The sequence below is a fragment of the Melozone crissalis genome, unplaced genomic scaffold (genome assembly GCF_028551555.1).
Source record: "Melozone crissalis strain CALT ecotype California unplaced genomic scaffold, PUWL_Pcris_2 ptg000045l_1, whole genome shotgun sequence".
Taxonomy (NCBI): Eukaryota; Metazoa; Chordata; class Aves; order Passeriformes; family Passerellidae; genus Melozone; species Melozone crissalis.
The window spans coordinates 15,789,117-15,802,161 of NW_026535823.1; the positions used below are offsets into that span (position 1 = coordinate 15,789,117).

General features: G+C 38.2%; 1 long non-coding RNA gene across 8 annotated transcripts in view; it reads right to left on the reverse strand.

Annotated features, from left to right (window-relative positions):
• Positions 1-13,045, reverse strand: part of LOC128943147 (uncharacterized) — a 66,219-nt gene that overhangs the window by 13,706 nt on the left and 39,468 nt on the right. For 4 of the 8 annotated variants that reach the window (XR_008483673.1, XR_008483677.1, XR_008483670.1 and 1 more), the window contains 4 exons: positions 8,357-8,436; positions 2,817-2,976; positions 2,636-2,697; positions 134-310 (listed from right to left, as the gene is read on the reverse strand). This is a non-coding gene — a long non-coding RNA (uncharacterized LOC128943147). Of the gene's footprint in view, positions 1-133; positions 311-2,635; positions 2,698-2,803; positions 2,977-6,299; positions 6,371-8,356; positions 8,437-9,684; positions 9,738-13,045 lie in introns of all 8 variants that reach the window. The other 4 variants (XR_008483672.1, XR_008483676.1, XR_008483675.1 and 1 more) reach the window with 4 other exon arrangements.

The window sequence follows — 13,045 nt, forward strand, 5'->3', positions numbered from 1 at the left end:
CTTGGTGGCTCATAACTGTAATCCTCATTTAATTATTTACTTCAAGGGAGCATTTTAATTATAGACATTACTCTGTGTGTGTAGAGTAACTCGCACTGGAGGGCAGTGACAATTTGTACAGCAGAGTGCTCACCTGAATTTCCAGTGGCCACAACTCCACGTGAAGCAGCGGCTCAGCTGCAGAGCCCACCTAGACTGCTGAGAGATGCTGCTCTTCCCTTCCCTGGCCTAGGACCACATTTGGGGAGCCTGAGAACAGGCAGGGCCACCAGGGCACAAAGAGCTTGGATTACTACTGCAAGGCTCCGAGCTGAAATAGAAATGAGACAATAATAGCTTCTCACATCCACACTTGACCCTGCAAATCACCCTTGGACATGGGAGGGGGCACACAGCACCGGCTCCGGGGTGAGGTCACCACTGTGCCCCATTCCTGTGGGGATCACTAATGGAGTGACAGAGCATGAACTTGCCTCTGATTCATTTCCTGAAATTTCAGCAACCAGTGATTTATGCGTTTCCTAAGATCAGGCCACCTATCAGCTTCTTTTTTAATAGCCATCAGTTGACCAATATTCTATGAAATTATCTAGTATCTATGCAAACTAGGTATATTTTTAGCTTTCAAAGGATCACATTGCAACAAACTCCATCATTAAAAAAAAAAAAAGAAGAGAAAAAAGAATAGAAAAAAACATTGCTTTGTGTTTGCTACAAATTTGCAGGTTTGTTGGCTATTGCTGGGTCATCTTCACAGTAATTTTAACTTCCAAGGCAGACATTTCATCATCACACAAGTGGCACTATGCAACTTCCCTGCTCTGGACCAAGCAATATTTTTCATTGTCTGAAGCCCCAAGAGGCAGCTTTGTAAAACTTAAAGTATTATCAGTTTTTTATATTTGGCACAATAGAATGCATTTCTCTGCAGGTACACCCAACCAGAAGGGGTGGTAAGGGATGCCTTGTCCCCAGGCTTGCCAGCAGGTGACTTGGGCTCTCTGCCTGGGGCAGATAGGGACAAGGGGCTGCCCAGCCTCCTGTTCTACACACTGAAAAGACGTGCCCAGGTTTTGCAGAAGTCCCTTTTTTACCATTAAAACACTTCCAGGATTTGTGGTGTTCCTGATTTACTGTTCAGCACTCCTGACTCACATGTCTTGCTTAATGCCCAGGCAGCCCCATGGGCAGTCAGGGGTGTTCCCAGCTGAGATCCTGCCCTCTTGGAGAAGCTCCTTCTGCCAACTTCCTCCTACCCAGGAGGAGACACCAAAGCACTGCGTCCCTGCCAGGAGACAAGGAGAGTGCTGGTGGGATTTCCGAGGGGCACAGCTCTCCAGCACATCCAGCAGTACAGAAGGGGGACATTGGGCACATGGGAACTGCAGGCCACCTGGTCCTGGGGTAAGTGCCTCTCACAGCAGTCACTTCATTATTAACAACCTCCATATCTTCATAAGATGCTTATCTTTTTCAATAAGCAGAAACAGTTACTGAAGGTTTTGTTTGGTGCCTTTTTTTTTTATATTGGGATGAACCCAAAGATTGCTTTCTTTAGTATCTACCATTCTTCAGTGATTAATGTTTTTTCATGAGCAGTGTCATTACATACAATTTCTGTCATCTAGATTGTTCTATTTTATTCAGCAACCTAGAAAAAAATTCCTCTTTCTAAAGTAACCTTCAACCTACAATTTGTCTGCTGCTTCTTACAGTACCCTCAGCACAGCCATGGCCCCTAACAACTGAGGGCATTCAGCACGTTCCGGTACTGAGTATATCACATTTCCCATCTGAAATTGCTTACCTCATCAGTCACTAAGGGCCCAGTTTGGAAGTCATTAAAAATAATGAGAATCCTGGCACTTCTCCCAGCAATAATGGCATTGGATTCTGTGTTGCTTTTATACTTTAAGACATTTGTATATATCCACAAATCATTTAACTCTTATCTTTGTACTAGCTTTAATGAAACTAATGGCTGCTGAAACTGCGTGGGTTTTATTCTACTTTTTATTTAAATAATCTTCTGCCCACTCCATCATAAAACAACACAAACACTTACACAGCATATTGCATCACAAAAGCCCCAAAGTGTTTACCAGGATCACTATATCCACCACTAAAATGCAAGCACTTCTCAGTCAATAAACACTTCAGCTGACAATAAAGCCACAAGAGAGTTTTCAGAAGGAAAGCTGAAGAGCAAAAAATCCAATTTTCCCAAAATAAATTTAGAACCAGGGTCTTGCATTTTCATCTCCATCTGTATCTACTGTAGCCTTTCCCTCCTATGACCATGCAAAAAAAAAAAAAAAATCATCGAACTCCATATTAACTCACTAAGTACCAACATCACTCCTGCAGGGTCCACATCTTACAGGCTTTGACAGGATAATGAGCCCTCAGGAACATGCTCCAGGCCAGCACTAAATGCACCCTTAGTGTTTCAACTAATTGTTGGAAAACACATATTAATGCATATTAAAACCTTAGAAGATTCACTCTTAATAGTCAAGGTCTAGCTCAGGGTTAATGTAAATTTCTCATCACTACGCTCTTCCTGATAGAAACACATACAATTTACATGGTTTGAAATAAATAAGAACAATACAAATATGGAAAAAAATATCACCTTTTTTAAATGCGTGTTTATTTGCTCCAGGCATACATTTGAACTCTACATTAAAAACAGACCTGTCATGAGGACAAACACAAAAGTTACAGATCCAGCACTTCTGCATAGAAAGTGTGACATTTCAAACTCACAGAAATTAATAACAGCATATAAAATGACTCATACATTTTGATATCACCTGCTCACAGAGGAGGTGTCTCTAAGATGCAAAGGACTTGAACTCCAGTCACCCTGGAAGTCCATCCAGAGTGTGAAAAATCCAGAGATTCTGGACTGCTGCTGAAAGCTCTATCCTGTTAAAAATCAGTAGTTTACTGTGACTAAACAGACTGATTTACCTAGGTGGGAGCATAAAGAAAAGGTATGTGTAAGTCAAATAGCAATAATTCTAACCAATAATAAAACTCCAAGTACCAGAAGTAATAAAAAAGTTCCCCAATTGCTTCATAAGGTGAACTTTAAAGGTGTTTTGATGTTATTATCAGTATATGTGAAAATCTGAGAAACATTACCACTGCATAGAAGTTAATCTAAAAGCCCATTCTGTAAGGTTATTAAAAAAATCTTTTTAAGGCTGTTAAATGTTTAATACCTTTGCAAAGTATTTTCTTTGCATTTATTTCTAAGTGCTGGATAAGGTCTGCTTTTAGAACATGTAATCTCAAAATATTTTAAGCCGTGTTACAAATACTTTACCAAGCTACAAAAAAAATCAACAAGCCATCCTTAGCAGTAACTATCATTAGTTTGAGTTTTTTAATCTATTAGATCAAGGAATGAAATTACATCAAATTTGGTATATGATTATCAATCTAGTTTGAAATTATCTACTACCTATCACCTACACAACTACTAGTACAAGCTACACAATTTAAGCAATAGGTGCAAATGCTCAGGCATCATAAGTGATCCCACCATTTTAAAACATGAGAACATCCTTATGCAGCACAAATAAGGGAAGAAGAATGTCAAAATTGATTTGAAGATAATATTGAACATCAAAGACAAACAACATTGTGGCAATTTTATTAAAATAAAAATATGGTTTTTGAATATTTGGGGAAATTTTATATTCTATTTTCTCCTGCGGGGAATGGCAAAAGGAAGATAGTTTTCAGATACCAAAAGCCTGTCTATGGCTCATTATCCAATTAATTGATATGAATAAATTAGCTGAATCAAGCTAAATGACAGCTAGTTGCTCCACAAAAGCTAGTAGTATATCACAATAAGGGGCTTTCAGAGAATTAGATCAGTGCAGAGGTCTTTCCTTTTGAATCTTCAAAGCACATTAAAAGACATTTCTATCTTCACTTTCAGAAAAATAAGCATTTAAGAAAGGGATGGCAAGTTATTCATATTCAGAAACTCACTGAGAGATTACAGGTGTTACAGCAGCTGTGGAGAGTTTCATGGAAAAAGCACAGCAGAATTTTTTTCTTCCAGATCCTCTTCCACAAAATAGATAAGATCTCTCATACCCATTATCTCAGATGTCTCTCTATCTTCCTCAAGGAAAAAGGAGACAGCTTGGTAGCTCTGTTCTTCCATCCCCTCTTAGCACTGCACCTGCTGCACCCATTTGAAAACATCCTGCCATCCAAGGTGCTTCTTTTCACACCGAGACAGGAATGACACTAGGGACAGCTCAACCAATCTTGTTAGTCACTTATGAAAATTACATGGGATAACTGCTTTTTAAGGCCTTATAAGAACCCTGCTTTGACTTTGTGCAAATGTAGGAGAGTACAGGGGATGGCACAGGACTTAAACACAGCTGAACAACTAGGGAGAACTGAATCTGGATTCATTACATTGGGAGCAGAGTTAGAGATTTAGTGCCAGGTAATGCAGAAAAAAACAAACAACCCCCCTTCTGTTTGAATCTAAGCCTCAATTCTAACTAAAGAGCAGGGTTAAAATCTGATCTTAGGCAAAATAATCACGTAAAAGTTCTAACTAAACTCCTAAGCGTGAACTCTGCTGCAATGGGGAATACACACTCTCAGGCTGCACAGAAGCTTCCATTACATGAAAAAGAAAAAAGCACAGCTTTTCTTACCACTGAGATGCTTCTCACACTTTTTAATTTTAGAGATGGTTTGTTTTCCACTTTCCTCCCTCCTGTCACCTCAGAAAATGGCAGTTCAAGTGGACAATACAAGTAGAGGGGACATTTCTAATTCATCTCACTCCTCCCTCATTTTTGTTTTTCTGCTGTCATTTTATATGCATCGAAATGAGAATTTTGCCCAAGACACTGCCTGCATGAAAAAGTCTGTGTCACTCAGAGATTCTGAGCACCAGGTATTCATTGATGGCTTTCAAGTAGATCCTGAAGTGGCAGCCAAGAATTTACAGCTGAGGGAGCTGAGGCCGCTTAGTCAGGGGAAAAGGAGGCTGAGGAAGACCTTACTCTCTAAAACTGCCTGAAAAGAGGCTGCAGCAAGGTGGGGCCAGTCCTGGAAAAGAAGCAGTAGCATGAGAGGAAATGCCTCAATTTGCATCAGGTGAGATTCAGACTGGTTATTAGGGAAAAGTTCTTCACTGAAAGGGTTGCCAAGCACTGGAACAGGCTGCCCAAGGAAGCAGATGTGTCACCATCCCTGGAGGGATTTAAAAGGTGTGTAGATATAGCACTCAAGGACGTGGTTTAGTGGTGGTCTTGGTAGTGTTGGGTGAATAGTCAGACCATAGAGGACTTCTCCATCCTGATGGTTCTGTGATTCTGTCTTCCCAAAATATTGCACATCAGCAGAAAAAAAATCAAGCCTTTGGTTTTCACATCCAAATGTTAGTTAAGAAAGTGTTTGACCCTGGAGACATTTTCAGAAAATTAGTTCAGAGCCTTTGCACAATGTAATCAGAAGAAGTTTTAAACTCTGATTGTGCAATTAAACACAATATACTCTTGCAGCTGCCATTTATCACACTGCTACCATTTCAAGTAACCTGGTCAACAAAACTGTTTGGTACCTAGGAGTGAAGAAATGAGAAGGATAATGTTCTGTAGGAGAACGGGTCTATCCAACATTTTATAGTGCTAAAAATACCCTTGAAACTTGTTCTGATACCTTGTAATTATGCACTCATATCCTGATTTATGGTCCATGTCTCCCAGCCCAAAGCAGTATGCACTCTGTTTCACATCTTGCCCTATTTATGTGTAAAATACTCAAGTCTGGAATGTCATAAAAGAGAGGACAGGCTCATTGCACATGTTACTATCGATTTCATGTGAGCATAGGCATAATCTAATGATCCTTTTCAACTAAAGATAAATATGCACAATTTAGCCTTAAACATATTCAGTGTCAGATCATTTCAACTGCTGCCTTTGAGAAATATGCCTATGATGTTAAAGATGTCTGCTGTCCAGCCTCCTCCTTAAGACTGTAGAGAGCATGGCAAAGGAGACAAATTTGTCCAAACTGCAAATGGGACAAGAAACATTGTCAGCTGTGTATCAAGACACGTATCTGTTTCAGGCCAAACTTGTGAATTCATGTTCCACAACTTCCCCCGCTTCTCTCTAACTCCACACAACTCTGCTCTCTCACTGATCACCTACGTAATTAATGAAGAAAAGAGAATTCACCTTGTCCAAGTGAGTACTGGCAAAGAGAGATGTGGTTGATAGGAAAACTAATAAGCATTTTACCTGTAACAATTACTGGCAGTATCCTAACTATGAGGTATTTGCAGGTCCATTTCAAAAGAAGAAAGGACAACCTGGCTTAGACAAAGAGATCTGATTTTCATTCTCCAGGTCTGCTCTGAAACACACACAACCACTGGCACGTGGCTGAAATTCTCCCTTCGGAGATGGAGAGCAAAGGAGTCATCCAAGTGGGTGGTTTCATTTTCTTAGATTTGTGTTGGTTTGGGATCTTTTTTTTTCAATTTTCCACCAGTTTCAAAATAAGACAACACATGCAGATTTAATGTTGTGATGTGTTTCTGCCCACCTTCTACATGCTAATCTTTAAAAAAGGAAATGTGTAAGTGCAATGGAGTGGCCTTAGCTGCTGTCTGTACAAAGAAGAGCTGGAATCTGCATGTGCTAACAAGGGATGCAAAGACCATAGCAGGGAGAACGGTCTTCAAATTACTGTTACTAAAAATCGGACTACTTTTTTCTCCCTAACATATCTTAAATTTTGTTGACAGTTGGGTGCATATTTATTAACACCTCTTGCAGTAAGGAGAAGGTTTTGCAGTGCAATTATTTCCAAATAATTTTGAAAAAGGACTCAGTCAACATAAGGTTCAGTTTATCCATGAAATAAGCTCGTGTTTTGCTGACTTTTGCAAAAACAATATAACTTGTAGGCTGAATTCAAGCTTTATTTCATTTCACAACACAGCCTCAATTCTGTGTTTGTCAGTTCTGACAACTCTGTACCTGTTTCCTACTTGTATGGATACAATTAAATATGCACTAATGTACCAATAACAAACTTGCATTATTAACAATCACTGAAACATAATTTGCAATTCACAGAAAAGGCTCCAACCCAAACCTGAAAGGTACATAATATTATTTTTATTTATTTATTTTTGTATTAAACTACATCTGCTGCACATTGTTTATGCTCCTCTTAGTGGTAGTTCCACCAAGTTTTCTTGCATTACAATAGAACTATTTTTTCCAATTCAGATTCAAATATGTTTTTCAACTTTGTTCTGGAATTATTGGTGCATGAATTAAGATGTAGATCAAAAGAATATTTTTCCTCACACGCGCAGAAACTACAAAATTTGTGGAAAATGAGCGGCCTAGGGAAAGGTTTATGGAGTTCTCCTGCTTTTTCAGCAAGTTCCATAGATAGCTATGCAGTCAATTTTGTGACTAACCTAACCAAATAAAACCAAGTGACACTTGTATTTAATAATCTCTTTCAGGAACAATCTAATCTGCATACATCTCACTTTCCATACTTTAAACTTTTTTTTTTTTTAATCAAAGCAGATTTGCTTTTCATGACCTCTTTTATGAATCCTTTATAAAACAGTTCCACTACCCATGCTTATTAGCTTTTTCCTTCTCTATTTTCTTTCTCTTTTTTAAAGGGTATCTGCATTCCTTCCAAAATAATATCATTTTTCTTGTCACTCCACTAATTTTTTTAGTGTTCCCTATTTCAAAGGGCTCATATATTTAAACAAGTAAGGGCACTGGTGCACCATCATGCACCAGACGTAGCCTAGAAATAATTTTATTCGCTCAAATTCAATTAGGTGCTGTGATGGTAAGGAGCAAAACTAGATTCCTTAAGACAAGACCCAACATTTTAATGGCAATCAATACCTCCCTCCCTCTATGTATGAGCTCTCTGATTATTATTATTATTAATCTTGATACATGGGAAGCTGAACAGTGGACAGGGTGAAGGACTAAACTGTGCCTCTGCAGCCACTGTGCTGAACTGAATGAACTGAGTGCAGGAGCACAGGAGTGGAACTTTTAATTATCTCAGAGAGACGAAGCCATGGAAATAAAGTTCTTATCAACGCACTGCCAACAAATTGATAAACCAGATGCAGAACAACTTCTTATAAAAATAAATTATAAAAAATTAGAGTACAGAAAGAGACAGACTACTCATAAAAGCAGACAAGAGAGTTTAAAATTTTTTGGTTTTCATGCAGTTTTCTTACGAGATTCTCACCAGAGGATGAGAAACAAACCAAGAAATTCTTGAACTATTTACTTACATGGAATGAAGGAGATATCACAGAAACAATTGTACATATAGATGATTTTAAAACTTTCCTTGGTGCATCTGAAAACCCACCTACAAAAAACAAAGGTAGAAGCAAACTTGAGTAGTGTGAAGCTATAGGACACATCTCCAACAGCCTAAAAATAACCAATGAAAGTTTCTACAGCAAATCAAATACACAAAATAAGCTATCACCATGTCAAAAACTAATATTTTTACAGTGATATTCTATAGGAAAAGTGAAAATAACAAATGCCCTGATTCAGAAAATTAGAGACTGTAATGGCATTGCTACTTTCTAGCCATCTGGATCCACAGAGATATTTCATACTGCTGAGAACTAGGGCCTAAACTGAAACCAGAAGGACAAAAGAGAGAAAGATGGACATAAGAGAGTAATTTAGCCTCAACAGCCCAAAACTGTCAGGAGTCTACCATTTTTAGCTTGTAAGATAGAGCATGTATTTAGCATCTGAAAAGTCTGGATTTTGTAATAAGCACCAGACTCAATCTTAATGTGCAGAGGATACAGCCTCTTTGTAAGGCATTCAATAACATCATACTTGATCATATAAGAAGAGCCATTTAGACTTCACTGATTGAGCAATGGCTCATCTGCAAAATATCAGTGTATAGAAAAAGCAAAAGAACACATTACAAAAGGATATCCAGTCCTCCTGATAAGACTTTAAAGCAATATATAATATACCCTGGATTAATATCATATTAATAGCTATGGCAAACTCATACCCTTGCCATTTCAATAGCCTGAGCCAAATAGGGAATGCATCTAACTATCTTTTCAGTACTTCTACTTTTTAAGTGTTATATTGAATCAGGTCAAGCAGAACCCAAGATACTTTATTTCAAGGCTATTTCAACGGTTAGCGCTGCAATTTAAATAGAAAGCGAGTGGTACTGTTCTCTGTACTTTAAACTATTTTAATAGTTTAAATAAATGAAAGTTATTGAAACTGGTTTCCAGAAATGAACTTGAATCATGCACAAATGTGCTGTTTCAATACAGAATAAGATCAGCAGTGCAGAAATGAATTACATTAAAAAGCAAAAATATGCTAAATCAGACAAAGAATTGAAACTCCAATACATCACAGGTGATTCTCCAGTAGCACATGTTTCCACCCAGAATACACCTATTGCACACAGAAAGCAGAAATGAAAAGAAATGCTAATCCATGTAACAATGCAGCTTCACAGAAGCAGTGAAGGGCTTCAGTTGGGTCCTTAAAAGCAAGCATTGGGGCAGGATGAGATACAGCAGGATGCAAAGGGAATAGTGACTCAAAGATAGGTTCCCACCTTCTTCTCTACCCTGCTGTCCACACTCCAGGAAATAGATGCCTTTAGCATTGCTAAAGCACATATAGAAAAATATATTTGAGAAATAGATATATAAATATATATATATTTGAGAGGTTACATGGTGGTGCATGATGTTTCTAAGATGATTCTCACTCTTTTCTATTTCTTTTTATAGACCCCAACCCATGAAGGAAAGACCTTGCTGACGGAAGCAGTTTCTCTGCGGAGATGTTCTACTGGCATAGAGCTGGCAAAACTATATTAAATTTTAACAGAAAGCTTAGAAGTTGCCTACAGCAAACCTTGGCCAAAGATCCACCATAGATTTCAGTCTTAGATACACATATTTTGTATTTCAAAACAGAACTTTAATCCTCACAGCCTACATCAACTAACCTTGGGAATGCCAAGGTTTTTATCACAAAAGCTTAGGAGGTCCCAAAATTTTGTCATCCAGCAGGCATGTCCAGAAACATCCCAATTCCAGCAGGTTGGGAAATGCCCACCTTTGAGGCCTGAGCTTCATTAGGAACTGCAAAGACTTACTCCCTCCAACATTTTGCCCAAGGATATCAGTCCCACAGGCAAGCAGTACTTTTGCCTAGAGAGGTTCAGTGCAAAAATGCATCAGCAAAGACCTTCTTCAAAATCACTTGTCATCATCACTGTGACTAATCCTGCACTCTTCCTAACAACCCTTCTCAGCTTCTAAGTACAGAAATCTGTTACCTATTTCAAGAAAATGCACTGAACATAAAAGGTGGGGCAAGAATCCAATGACCAGATATTGCAATTACTCACATCCTGGCTGTAAAGTCCCCTTACAAACCCACACCTAGCTTCACTTGCAGCTCATTCTGTGACTGGAGTGAAGGAAGGGGAACAATTATACTATCTCAAATCATCATTATTGTTTCAATGATTGCATTAGCATTCTCAAAGCATAAACCACCCACAAAACATTTGAGGCAGACATCTAATGATGGATTTTCCCAACAGAGAAAGCAATTCCTCTAAGCAATAAAACAGTCTGTGAGAAATCCTGCAGTCATAAATCTAGTATTTCTCATTACAAAATTTACATCAGCCACAAAGTGATTACTTCTGAAATTACAAACCCTTGTGGGCAGAAATATTAGTGGGTTACCAATTGCCATTCTCATGAGTCATGAGAAAAGCAGTTCAAGTCATAATAGTCTTGTAAAAAGCAAAATATCAAAAGAATTAATAGTCTTATTATAGACAGAAAGTTTAGGGCATCCACATAACAAGTATATAGGCATCAAAATACAAAGACCAGCAGTAAGTTCCCATCAAAACTTTCAAATGTTACCAAGTAATACCAAATACCAATACAGGTTTGCATTGCTTAGATATTACTTGGTAAAGTTACAGTTCTATCTATACAACTTTTCAACATATCTCCACAAAAGTAGTACCTAGACCCTCCAAACCTCCCCAGCATTCCCCACACGGGAGCATGCAATGTGCAGAAAGGAAAGAGAGGGACGAGAGAGAAGAGGGGAAGTGTCCGGGGCCTTCCACTCTCGCAGAACACGGGCAGGATTTCAGTTCCCCGGGGCAGGGCAGCGCTGAGCCCCTGGCTCCCACCTGTGCCAGGTGCTGGAGGCACACAGGATGTGCAGCGCCAGGGCAGGGCCCAGCCACAGCACAAGCCCCTTGGGCAACCTGGGCAATTCACAGGATGTTGTTCAGCACGTTGAATAATGAGGATTTGGAGCAGGCTGTTCTTCCTGGAGACTCTGGGAGCTTGACTGAGACCAGCAGAGCACACATAGGGGTGGTTTCAGCTCACCACAGCCCTGTGAATAGGGACAGTATTTTATTTTTACTGCAAGTCCAATCACTGGCTATGGTGGTACTTGCCTTATACAGCACGGTGTAAAAATTATTACAGGCAAGGTAACAGTAGCAAAAAAGCCTGTAAATATACGTTTGGAAAAGAAATTAAGTTTTATTACAAACAAAAATAAACTAAAATAATAATTCAGGCAATTTATATCTCATCTTTGCCGTACGCCATGCACTTCGGTTTAGCTATTCCTGGAGTAAGCTGATCACATACTCTGTGTTTATGGGAAAATTATTTCTAAACTATTTTAATTCCTTATCATGAAATGAGACAATATTTAACATGCTCATGCTATCTTCCCTAATAACATAGGGAATTAAAATTTACAGGGTTGTAAGATGATATCTCATTGTGGCATTAGCTTTTTGGTTTTTGTTCTATTGGTGCCATTTTAGTAGATGATAATCACTTATCAGTTCAAAATATTGGCTTAATAAAAAACATATGTCAGTATTCTCATAATGCATTTTACCACTAAAGGATAAATATATATTTTCTGTCTATTTTCTATTTCACTAGATATTCATATAGGAATTTGGTTTTGTAGCTGGATATACATCGACCACTACACATAGTGTTACTTGTTCACAATTCATTACAAAAATGCCTTTTTTGGAAAGAAAACTCAGAACACTGTTACCTAGAGTTGGAGAAAAATTAACCATCATATTACGCATAATTCAGCTTCAGGTCTCATATTTAAAAACCATCATCAATCAGATTTACTCTAATCTGGGGCTGAGGTCTATTGACCAGCACAGAGGGGCAAGTATCCTCCTTCCTGCTGGGGAAGATGCTCCACTCCTTATGTGCTCAGCAGCTTGCAGAACAAACAATCCAGGTAACTCCATATAAAGTTTTTCCTTTTATTTCCTTTCTACTCTTAAATAATTATGAAACACATTTCATTACAACCCCAAACCAGAAAATTTCTACTTTTTACAGAGCAAATGTATCTTCAGTGGCAGCCAAGCTACTTTCCCTGCACTGTTAATCCAACGGGACATGACATCACCCATGATCAAGATCAGTCATCTCCACATGAAATTGCTTTCTGCCTCTTTTAAAAAGATGCTTAAAGATGAAAAATTATTTTTGATATTAAAGTTAAAACACTTCATCTTGAAACTGTCAAAATGAAAACTTCCAATTTCCTGGATTGTTTATTAAAAATCTCAGAATAGTTTTGCTATTTTTCAAAGCCTGATCTGGCCGACAAAGAACTGAGAAGCAAAATTGTTCACTAGATTAAACTATAGTTCTCTCTTCCCCAGTCTGATAAAAAAAAAATAAATATATGTGTGTATATATATATATATATATATATATATATATTTTCTCTTGGATTTTGGGAACACCCTAGCAAATGTGGTGAAAACACTATTTCACTCCAAAACTTTCAGAATTTCTTTTGAGTATTTTCATTACCACTTTTAATGAAGAATTGAGATTGATAATAAACTATTAAAATTAATTACAGCAATT